The sequence below is a fragment of the Lampetra fluviatilis genome, chromosome 39 (genome assembly GCF_964198595.1).
Source record: "Lampetra fluviatilis chromosome 39, kcLamFluv1.1, whole genome shotgun sequence".
In the NCBI taxonomy this organism is placed as follows: domain Eukaryota; kingdom Metazoa; phylum Chordata; class Hyperoartia; order Petromyzontiformes; family Petromyzontidae; genus Lampetra; species Lampetra fluviatilis.
The window spans coordinates 4,638,937-4,651,821 of NC_136313.1; positions in this window are offsets into that span (position 1 = coordinate 4,638,937).

Below are 12,885 nucleotides of genomic sequence, written 5' to 3' on the forward strand. Positions count from 1 at the left end.
GCTGTGCTTACCCGTCTCAGAATCCCTGTCACGCGGCACAACATTGTGTCACGCTGAGCGCTGACCTTTGGAGAGACACCGCCTACGGATTCCCTTCGTTGCTCCTCAGCCTTCACAATGGCGCGACACTGCTTCCTTCATCCGTGCAGATGAGCGGCGTTCTCCATCTCTGTCTTTGAAGATGTATAACACGGAAATCATTGCGAGCGTCGTTGCGGGCAATGTAGGGAAACATAAATAATACAATACGCCTTCCCGTATGCATATAAAACCACTTACATCGTATCGGTGAAACCGGTCCAGAGCTTTTGTTGCATTAAAATAATGCTGCTGACCAAATGTGCACTCCCAGAAGGCTGTGTGGGTTGGTGGGATGTGTAAAAATAAAATTTTAAAATTACGTGGATAGACACGGGAAGGAGCTGTCTTGGATTTGAGTCTTTGTTTGAATTGCGCGACAGAAAACCAAGTTTACTCTCATTATTATTATTTCCCGGTTATTTATTTTACACGAATGTCTACGACGTACGCTGGCCCGGTGGTGCCGTGGCAGGACCATCCAATCACAATCGAGCGAAGAGAACAGGAACTGCGTTGGCAGTGGTGCACAATTCTAGATTTGAAGCTTTCGTGGCTGCAAGGATTCATATTCTTAGGTTTTTTTCGGTAAAGTCACGTAGGTAAAAAATGAAAATTAATAAAAGTAAAATAAAAAATAAAATAAAAATCACGACGTTTCGGAGGCAACACAAGCTTCCGTCTTCAGGTGGAACCGTCACAGCACGATTGCTGTATCAATTGAGAGAAATTCCAAGGAAACAGTCCTTGTATATATACTGGTTGAGGGTGGGAGGAGCCAAGGTAGGCCCTGAATATTGTTTTTGTGAGGTTCGGTGCGGCTGAAGCACGCTGTTAGGAATGAGCCTTTGTTGTGTAAACTAGGTGCGGCTGATGTATAGGTGCGTGTTAAAGGGACTGAGCCTTTTTGTTATGTAGAGATGATGCGGCTGAAATCGCTGCCAGGAAATGAGTCTTTGTTGTGTAGAATGGTTGACTGAGCCTATTATTATTATGTAGATGTGGTGCGGCTTAAATCGCTGCCAGGAAATGAGTCTTTGTTGAGCACAAGTACATACAACTCCAAGTTGCACTGGCCACACTGCACCATCGCATCACGCGTTGCTTCAAACATGATTTCTCATTCTGCTGGTGCCTTTAGAAGAACATTTGTCCGCGCTGTTCATACACGTTTTCCCTTTCGATCCATCCGCGTTTGCAGTCCATTCGTGACATTTGTAAGTTTTGTCACTGTGCACGTGGATGTGCGTGCAGAAAAATTTCACCAAAAGTTTTTTTTTTAATCAATTTTGCCCTCCCGGAATTTGAGACATGCAAAATTCAATCTAATCTGACCGTGCTCCTCGTGAAAATAAAACCGGACACACGGGCCCCAAATAAAATATAATGAACGGGTGGACATGTGTGGCATGCTTAGCAAACTCGCTTAGACAACAACACGATTAAGGGACTGGGCTGGCAGTTGTGAGCAGGCACAACTAATGATAACAAAACACAAAAAAAACACCGCATTGGTCATTCACATCGGGAAAAAATCTACAGTGACAATAACGGAAATTATTATTTACCCGGGATAGTCTCAAGGCTTTTTTTTCAGGAGGCTCCTGCCTGCATTGAGACGTTTGGACATTTGGGAGGAAAACTGAGCCCTCTACACCAACAAGCGGTTGACACTCAAACGCTTCATCATCATCATCATCGGGTTTAATTGACCACACTTCATCTTGATGGTCAGTACAGGATGGTCAAAGGGTGAGGCCACCAGGATCTGTTCAGATGTCATCTTACGCTTGATGTTAGCCATGGCTAAGATTATAACTCAGTTTTCAGGGTTCACTCACCACTGAGCTACCAATGGCCAGCAAAAATAATGTATTTAGTAAATATACACTTATAATTCGGTTTTAATTAAAATTTAAATTATGAAACTTAAACTGCACTCGGTCGAATGTTAATGATCTGCAACTAAGATGAATTCACCCTGGAGGCAGTTAATTGAAAATATACAATGCGCATTGCACCAGTAACTTATTATTGCATTTTTCCATAATCTCTCTTCTTAGAGAAAAATATGTATTTATTGCCTCACCCAAATAGCCCATCAGCACTTCGAGAGCAGCAATAGCACTTGCGGTTATAAAAATGTTTTCTTCACTGAATGCCCATTAAACTGATGAGAGGTGATGTGTACTCATAGCCTTCTTTTGTATACGCAGCGGTCTTATTGTGTTTGCATTTGACTGATTGTCTCTTGAAAAAATATCCATGATTTCCCAAGGATACGAATGCCCCCTGCTGTTTTGTACGTATGTTGGACTTCTTTCGCACCGTACGTAGCCAACCGTGCTGATTGAAAGTGCGGGGCAAGCCCAACAAACGAAACACAAAAATCAGTTCTAAATAAATGAGCTTGCAAATCATATTTAAAATTGCGTAAAATGCTGTTTTATACTAATGTTGTTGCATTGAGATGCTCGATACATCCGAATGAATGATATTGTAAAATTATATCTTTTTGTGCCATGCATTTTCATGCAAAGAACCTCTGCAGGAACCACTTTAGCCACTTATTGTCCCTGTCCCTGTTTGTTGTTCCAGCTCCGCTGCTGTCCTGGTTAATACTTGACATTATTGATGCCGTGATGCTTTGTCACAAATAGAATTGGCCACGTGTCCCCTGCGTCAAAATGCAGGTTGCCCAAAACAAACTAAAATCACAAATCACTTATTTATTTAGATAAAACCACGTAGCAAGTGTTCGTGTTGGTGTTGTTTGGATGAATGAAGTCCCCTTTCAACGGCAACTCGTGAGGTCTCCTTTTCACAAGAAAAGAGGAGATACTATATACAGAACTATGATATAGAAATTCAAGTACAAGCCATAGAGCGTGCCCCGAGCAGTATAAGAGCATTATTATTGCCTGCTCTACGCATTGTAAGTCGCATGGTATACATGAGGCCGTAGAGTTCGATCCAGACCCGGACGTCTGTACAGTATATTCCGAGTTTTCATGTTCTCCCCGTGGTCGCGTGGATTGTTTTTCTTTGGGTGCTCCATTTGTTGGTCCCTGCACATTTAGAATCAACTGTGCGATGAGAGTATTTGGCTGCTCGAAATTTTCCACGCGATAAGCCACTTCGTTGGGCTATCATTTGTGGTCAGATCGTTTCTGAAAAAGAGCTATACAGTTCAGTGGGCCTTACCTGATAAAATAAAAAAAATGTTTTAGTAGTTTAGTTTAGTTGAGCTGCTGTGTGGGTTTTACCGGTGAATCATCACGGTGATTCACCACCGTGATCACGGTGATTTACCGCTAAGGACAGCGTGAACTTGGGTTTTGGCCCAATGGAGAATTGGCAGTGCAGGGCCCAAGTAAGCAGCCCTCATTTTCGCCGGCCCTGACCCCGAGGAGCACCAACAGAAAGACCGGATGGTAGGTACATGTTTTCTAAATCGCTTCATTGGGAAAATGCTAAATTCAGCAACGCCAATTGTGGAACGATACAGTGCCACTTAAAGGTGCCCTTACGTGTACAAAAAAATCGTCGTAAACAAAAAATGTACGAGATGTCCTAGAAGGGGGGCGTCGTGTTCAGCTGCGTTGCCATGTTTTGAGAAGTCCTGCGTTCATCTCGAGACACCGGTAACATTGGCGATGTAATTTAAATACGATTATCAGATTTACCGGCGAAACTGTCGAATGGCACAGTGACCCGCTAGAGAGTCGGGCCCAGATGGACTCGCTGTGCAAAACGAAGGCAGAGCGTGGGCCACCGACACCGACTACCGACATGACAAACGCTGGCCAGCCACTGACACTGCAGCGCCAACATTTTGGAACAACCTCGTTCTCCTGCCGTAACATCGGCTGCAGGTATTGTGGTCTATGTAAACATGACTCCTTGTAAAAAAAAGGTGTCAGTTTTGTTGTCAGGGTAAAAAAACTATTTTCATCGGAAATCTTCCTTAAAAAAAAACGATTATCCGGATTAGCGCAGGATGTGATTTGTAACTTTTGATCGTTACCTGTGCAGTGTCGATAGTTCAATGTCAATGTGGCATTTTGTTGAGGGACTGCTGCTGCGCGGTTGTTATCTTGGTGTGAACTGGGACTGTTTTGTTGCTGTTTTTGCTGCCGAGCCAAATCTTTATAAATGTGACTTTAATGAATAATTATTATTTATCTTGTAACTTGCTTTCCATAATCTTTATGTTGTACTCCGATCATTTGCTGTCTGTGTCGTAACTTGATGACCCGCCCCATACTGGACATCTGTGAAAAGAGCTTCATAGCTCATCGGATTCCTCCTGCAGCAGTCGAAGTAAAGATTCCGATTTCGGAGTCATTGATATTCTCGGTGCATCGCGTCGAAATTGGCGCTCAAGTACTTGGGATGAAGCAGACTTCATGGGGGGAAAAGAGAATGCACCAATGGCACAGTCACCTCTCATCACTTCCCGCGAGAAGAGAACGCAGTGTTTGCCATTTAAAATTACAAGTTTCGCCCGCGTGAAAATGAATGTCACCCGAACTTAAGAGTCTGCGCCAGATGACTTCTGTGGTCATGGTGTACGCTCTCCAAATCTTCAATTTAAATCGTATTATTGTAACTGGCAGTCCCGGTGTTCAAAGCACTGCAAAGCTCTGCCCAGACAATGGCATTGCCTGGCTCTTTGAGCGAGTTAATGCAGGCACATTGCTCACTGTTGTGGTGTATTTTGAACTGTCACCACTGAGACCCTGGGATTTGAATTTGGATCTCAGCTGTCTGTGGTTAAACTGGGTTTCTGAAAGTGCAGTAAGTCAACACTTGGTTTGGCTCTGTTCTAGCTTTGATAATTAATTTAAGAAAGAAAAATGTGGGCTTGACTGCCACGAGATGATCATTTCATTGCAACAACAACAACAACAACAGAAATTGTGCAGGAAAGTGCCACACCTCGAGTGCGGACATGACAAATGTAACCTGATGGGATCTCTGTAGTAGTTCAGCGTTATCACCTTCCGCAGGACATTGTCTGACCCACGGCGCTATGCACTGTTCTGCGACAGTTACGAATGGACCCGTCATCTCAGGGCACGATGCCAAGAGCATAACTGAAGGAAGAATTGGTTGAGAAATGAAAACGGTTGCCAGAAAAATACTGGGCTGCAGCTGACAGTATATATTTATGACAGTATATGTTTATGACCATTTGTTACTTTGTGGGAGCGCATACAGTGTACATAATTGACAGAATGGCATATTCTAAATCACGATGCAATAGAAAAAAATGTCCATTAAAAAAAAAGCTGCGGCTATTGGGGTGTGAGCCCCTACAATATATAACCGTATAAACCCACAGTTATTGACAGGGAGAAAAGGCCAGCGTTTTTCGCTGCTTTATACGATTGCTTCGATGGCTGGCTTCGTCGAGCCGTGTTTAAAATAATGCCAATATGGATGCCGTGCAATAACAGCCCCATTCGCTCTGCACATTTACTCGGTATAAAACTAAGCGAGAAGAATGGGAACCGTATATCAAACCATTGTGTCCGTGATGCCTGCGAATTAACCGCCAGACGTAAGCCACGTCGCCCATTAATTGAAACTAAACTAAATCGAGAACTATGTTTTATTTATATTTTATCAGGTAAGACCCACCGAGCTATGGAGAACGTGCAAACTCCAAATATACAGCAGAGGGTCGGGATCGAAACCAGAAGCCCTGTATACCAGGCGAGGGAGTTAACATCTCACCACCGTGGCGCCAACTGCCCCCCCTCCCCATCCGAGAGAATCTGAAGCCGGCCTGCCCTGAGTTGACAATAAAATGAAACCCGTGGCGTTTGTCATATCAGCAGGAGCACTAACTCCACTGAAGCAAAGAAATGAACAAAAACTATTTGCCACTTTTTGTTATTTCCCCAAAGCCGGTAGCAGCAATAAGTCACAACGCAATCACAGAGTTTGACCCATTTTTCTAATAATCGTACGGCTTCATTTGAAATGCGAACTGAAGTTCATCATTGTGATCTCATTCATGCGCGGGGTTTTCTGCGCGTATTCTAGTTGTCTTCCACATGCATGTAAAGTAATGTTGTATATGTGTAGTGACATTGAATGAGTCACTATAGCGCGTGGCGCTGGAAGATTGGTCGACAATGGGATTGGGGGTAGCAGCCCGTTCTACCAGTTGGACCCGCGGGCGAGGCCCGGAGCCTTCTGGGGGATCCAGAAGGTGGCGTGGCCGAGGGCGGAGCCTGGCCACGCTGAGGAGGATAAGAGGCGAGCTCCGACTCACAGTCTGGGCTGCTGCCATTCGGAGTGGAACTCATCGTGCTGCTGTCGTCGTGTTCATCGCCTCTTCGAGCTGTGGGTCTGGAAGCGTGTTGTCTCTCCTGACCCGGTATGTAGTTATCCCCGATGGCTGTGAAGGCCGGAAAAAAACATGAGGGAGTGCCTCCTACTAGTGTCTCTGAATTAGCACACTACATATATGTTAAAAAAAGTAATTGGGCAAACATCCCAATGCAGGCGAATGCAGGCCGATGCAAGGCTCAATGATGCGTTCCTGGATAAAAAAAAAACTACACATGCCTTCCACGCGCAATGGATGTTCACAACAAACAATGAGCAGCTCTTTGTTAATCCGCCTTTGGATCAGGGCCTCTCCACAGCAGGAATGTTGTTGAGGCTCTTCGCCACATCGGTCAAAGTGCATCGGTGAACGAGGTAGCCCAGGACCTGTTAAGATATCAATCCCCACCGATGCTAGACGTGGTCAAGAAACAAACCTAGGTCTCCGGGTTCCTAGCGCAGCGTGCTAACCACTGTCACCGCCACTCATGCAGTGGCCCAAACCTAATTATGGGAATTCAACTTGGCTCTCGCAGGAAGATGGTTCTCAAACTGAAGTGCATTTTTACCGTTTCACAAAAGGTTAGAATGATCGCTGGAATTGCCGTGTGGATTAATTCTGTGGACGAGGCAGCAGCGGTTGTGCAAACGGCAAACTGGCAGCTCAAGACCATCTCACACTCACGAGGCTTGCTGCGCTCATCAAGTTCATTTATTACCAAGTTCATTTATTAGATAGAGCCCTGTGAGCCATTCGGCTCTTGAATCGGGTGCAACCGCAACAAACAAAAAACAAAAACATGAACAAGAAAACATCTTAAAGTGACTATGTGCAAACAGAAAATCCAAGAAAAGACCGCAAAATATTGCAGAAAAAAGCACCGTACACCAACACTGGCGATACTACGATGTGTCGGTCACTACTAAAGCCACACTAATCACATCTCCCTTTTGGCAGAATCCCATTATGTATATACATATTATTGGTTCTTTCGGTAAAGTCACGTAGAATGGAAATAATAAAATAATAAAATAAAACAAAAAGATAATTCTCACGACGTTTCGGCCACAACGCAAGCTGTCTCCCCGACAGACCTGGTCTTCACCTGAGGACGGCTGCTTGCGTCGTGGCCGAAACGTCGTGAGAATTATCTTATAATGTTTTATTTTATTATTTTATTATTTCCATTCTACGTGACTTTACCGAAAGAACAAAGAAGATGAATCCCTGCAGTCACGAAAGCTTTAAATCGAAAAATATACATATTTTTCTCAATGCATGATTTAAACATCTTGATTCCTGACGAAGCATTTGGGAAATAACAAACAATAATTTGAATTTTAAATATAATAGTTCCACGAGTACCCACTGAATATTCTTGTGTTTTTTTCCTTTCTTCTTCTGCAGCACAACTTAAGGTGAGCCTGTGCTCGTGTAAAAGTCAAATTTTAATATTTTACCTCTCGTGAATTGACAGCACGTGCGTTATAAGCGTTGCATATTGCCAAGTTTCCTTGGCTTTAGAAGCCTCACGGAAGGCTTATTTTAAAGTACGTCATCTATCCGTGCTGGAAGAACAGCTAAAGCACATTAAGGATACAATACAAATGTTAAATAAATTTACCATATGTACAGGAAACCGATATATATATGTAGTGATGATCGTTATTCAGGATAAGATATGCCGTGAGATATGACTATCTCGCTGGAACGTGGCCACTCGGCAACGTTGAACCTGAGGATGCACACAGCTCCCTCTGTTGGAGTGGCTCTGAAACGATGACCGCTCTTCGACGCGTGCGGTGTGCTATGCATTTGGGAGAGTGATTCGAAAAATAGGTTCTCGTGGCCGGTATTTATGGCTCCGAGCTGAGCAGGAACAAAATAAACAAATGCCAGTTCAAGGATCTTGACGACGTAGCGTAATTTAATAATTTGTGAAGGTGTCCGCAGTCGCGTCTGATATACCCTGCCACGAGCATTGTCCTCTTGAGCTGTCCGGCCCGCAAAAAAAACATGATCGCACACATGGGCTGCAGAAGAAATATATCAATGATAACACGTGAGTTTGTGTGGGTGTGTGTGCACTGTGGGGAGCGGTAGTGTAGCGGTTCGCCCGCTGCGCTATGAACCTTGCTGACCCGAGTTCAATTCCCGCTCACGGCCAACACCAGGGACTATTATTTGAGACCGGTCCTGAGCCTCTCCTACCTCGACTAAGCCTCAAATGAGTACCTGGTGTGGTTTGTAAACATTTCCACTTTGGAGACGAAGGCGGGTGGGCGTGGTGCTGGCCACCCAACCCCTCCCCCCCCTCGTGTGCCGTATCGGCCTTTATAGGTGCTCGCTAACAGCACTTGCCCAACAGTCTCTAAAGGCTATACGGGGATTATTTTTGTGTGCATTAATGTATATAAATGGGTGTATCGTCACTGCGTGAGTATACTCGTGTGCGTGCGGTGTTATACTCGGATGTGAATTGCACAAATAATATTTTGATTTGTGTGTGGGTTTTCTTATTTTTCCTGTTGCATTGTGATAAAAGCTCGCTCCCCTGCCCGCCCCAGGTAACATAATCTCCCGGGGCCCAGAGAATAGATGTGGTAGGAGACAGGCACCCAAACATTAGTGACAGCATTCACCACAAACCCAGTGACCTTTAGCCAGCGGTGTCTACTCAGACGTATACACGCAGCACGGCCGTTCATGAGTCATAGCAGGAAGGGCGGTTCTCCACCGGCACTTGCAATTCAGTCGCACGGTCGTTTTCGGACTTGTCCATGCATCGCGCGTGTCACGTGCATCTTTCGGGGTCATTTATAAACAAATAATGCGCACTGCTCTCACTGCATCAAATTCTGGCAGGTTCAAGAGGTGACCCAATGGCTCGTGGATGTCTGAGTGCGGAGGCCGGTAGCGCTGAGACCCTGGGTTCGAATCAGTGTTTCAGGTGCGTGGCATTATTACATCCGTTCATTATGTAGGGGGCTAAACTAGGATCTCACGTTTTGCGAGTTGATTGCCCCTGGTTTCGGAACAATTTGGTTAAATTTGCATTCTTGCTCTCGGAATTGCATTGACACCGATCGTTTGCCTGTCACGTGACGGCCGTTGTCCGTTGCGGCCGAAAATTTGCGTGGAAAGCGCGCCGCCTGATGCTGGGGCTCAGGGGCCTCACAGGGGAAGGAATTTCGATTTAAAGCTTTCGTGACTGTAGGGATTCATCTTCTTGGTTCTTTCGGTAAAGTCACGTAGAAGAAGGGAAATAATAAAATAATAAAAATAAAACATAATAAAATATTTCTTATTTTATATGTTTTATTTTTTAAACATAATAAATTCATCTTCTTGGTTCTTTCGGTAAAGTCACGTAGAAGGGAAGTAATAAAATAATAAAAATAAAACATAATAAAACATTTTTATTATTTTATTACTTCCCTTCTACGTGACTTTACCGAAAGAACCAAGAAGATGAATCCCTGCAGTCACGAAAGCTTTAAATCGAAACATAATAAATTCATTCTTATTTTTTTATGTTTTATTTTTATTATTTTATTATTTCCCTTCTACGTGACTTTACCGAAAGAACCAAGAAGGGGACGGAATCTCGGAAGCGGCTCTGCGATGTCAGCTTCTGCGGGTCATTCTCGAACGCGAGACTCACCCGACTTAATCCTTCGTCTTGTCAAAAAAAGGCACACTTGGATTAAAATTGGAAATAACAGAAGCACGTAGGGCCACGTCTTTTGTCGAAGCATGAGCGCAGACAACATCGTGGTCGTTCACACCGCACTTTGTAAGATACATCCGCCCTACCGTGATTCGTTTGTGTAAATAAACGAGCAGGCGAGATCGCATATTGGGATTGCATTGCTCAGCGTGGCCTTTTTTTTGTACGTCGATTCGCCTTTTGTTCCAGTTAAACATCCCATCCGGTGTGTACCTCCGCTCCAATCAATGTCGAAACTAATTATCGTTCCGTACAATTGTTAGTCAGAGTTGGTCATTTATATTGCCCGAACGGGAGGGAGTTACTTCTTAACAAAGTAGCATTAGGCATGCGCATCACGTAACCTAATCCACGACCGTTAGGAGCATGTAACCAATGTTAACGCATTTTTTTTTGTATTTACTGTGCACAATCCTGTAACCATCGATTGCATTTCCAACTCGGTGACGCTGTGAGGCAGAGCATTAGACGACGCCGATGCTTATGCAGGGTGCTTCAAAAAAATGTTAACACTCACATGAGACTTTCGTTTTTAATGAGAGAAAGAACGGATAATATACACTTACACTATGAGACCTCCTTTACCAGTGGCAAAATATAGTAATAGGTTTTTACCCTTTCAACTGGTACAAAAACTGAGACCCTTATGCAAGGCATCATGTTTGCAATGACCACAACACAAGCAGTCAAAATGCAAACAAAAAGAAACAACTCTCTACCAGTTGAAAGGGTAAAAACCTATTACTATATTTTGCCACTGGTAAAGGAGGTCTCATAGTGTAAATGCTTGCCCCGAGCTCTCAATACTCTGATGGTGCGCTGTTTTTGAGTTGTACGCATTTTGGCGTCATCTGGTCCAACACCAATGGGAGACTAGGCTCTAAGAAAAGCTGTCTCGGGTGTGGACCAATCAACTTCAAGGACAGTGCATATCATTATCATCATCAGAATTGTTTCTTTTTGTTTGCATTTTGACTGCTTGTGTTGTGGTTATTGCAAACATGATGCCTTGTATAAAGGTGTCAGTTTTTGTATCAGTTGAAAGGGTAAAAACCTATTACTATACTGGATAATACACTGTAACATGATTAAAAAAAAGTATGTTAATAGCTTCGAAAAGTCAAAGAGTCTCCACTTGTTCGCCATAATTGTGGTGGTCTCCAGAACGTGGAGGCACATTCCTCGTGGTGTTGTTGCAAATTCTCCGAAGTGTTCACATTTTTTTGAAGCACCCAGTTCTATCGCTGTTGCCACCCTGGCAGCAATCTCTCCAATAGGAGAGCACCGGGAGGATGCTGCCATATTTTTCCCGCTCGGTAGGAGATTTCGGCTGAAGCGCCTCTGGATTGGCACGGTTGGTTACGCACGGTGCGAAACAAGTTCGACGAATGTTGGATACATTAAGGGCCGCATCATTGCTCCTGCGCACAACGTTGAGGGGTGGCGGCAGAAACACGGTCGCGCGTTCAGCTCTTTGGAGCTAGTGGCTTAGACAAGGCCGAGGGAGCACCGCACCATGCCACGTGGCGATCACGTGACACGCATGCAAGGCACGATGGGAGTGACGCCTCACATGGCCCCGTCTGCAAAGCGTAGGCGCATTTTTTTTTGTCTTTCTTGTGAAAAGGTCATCGAAAGAAAACGTGGGTCATTTGGGGGTGCTTTTCAAACGAATGCAAAACCCACCGCCCACCCACCCACCCTCTCCGGAGGTTGTTTAAGATTGTGAGAGATGGGCGAGAGATGGGCGCGGGCAGAAGCGGCGAGCGGGGTTGGAGGTGATTGGTGGTGGCCGTCGGTTTGGTTCGGGGGATAGTTTCCATCGTGCACAAGAGCCGAGAGCGGCGTTGTTGTAGACGCGCGCCGCCGCCACGATCATAACCCCGCCTCCTCCTCCCTCGGCGGGTGATCGGCGAGAGAGGTCAGCGGCCGGGCGAGTCAGGAGAGGGGGGCGTTGAGGCGAGGCGGCACCTCAAAGCCCAGACACCGCGGCCGCCTTTGCTCGTCCGCGTGGGGGGAGGTGCGCGGAGGTGATGGCGCGAGGGGTGGAGGGAGAGGAGGAAGATGGTGGGAGGAGGGTGGGAGAGAAAGCATTGAGGGGGGGGGGGGGACAGAGATCCTGCACAGACGTTGAATGCCAAATAAGCAACTAAATAAGCGTGTGTCTTCTGGTTTATTACATTTTACTGAAATGTGAAGTGCAAACAATTCCATGTCCCCCCCCCCCCCTTTTTTTTAAATAGCTTTTCATTGGCTCAGGGCTGTCCTCGCAGTTTCGAATTCCACATCAGGGCCCACAAATTGGTCCCAATTATATTAAGGCATGTCGCTCACCGTTAAAAAAAATAAATCTCCCGTAATAGTCCTCATTTGGTCACGCGCTTTTTACGCTTCTACAATATTTTCATACGCGCGATAGTCAAATCTAAATGCCATTTTCTCTGCGCTAAGAAAATGCATTGCGCGTCAATTGTCTCCATCAGTGGCCCTTAGACATTGGTGGAAATTCCATGAACCTTTAGCCGGGGCCCGGTCCGTACGGAACAACCGTTGTTGGCCTCCCGCAGTGTGGTCCTCGCTACATGATACGAGCCAAGCCCCGTCCAGGATTTGAGCAGTTGTATAATCTGCCAGCGCAGCAGTTGAAACAGCAGGGGACGTTTCTTTAACCACCCCCCCCCGCCGCCTAACCTCTCTTCACCCGCCAGTTCGTCGATCGGTAGGTCACGTGTGG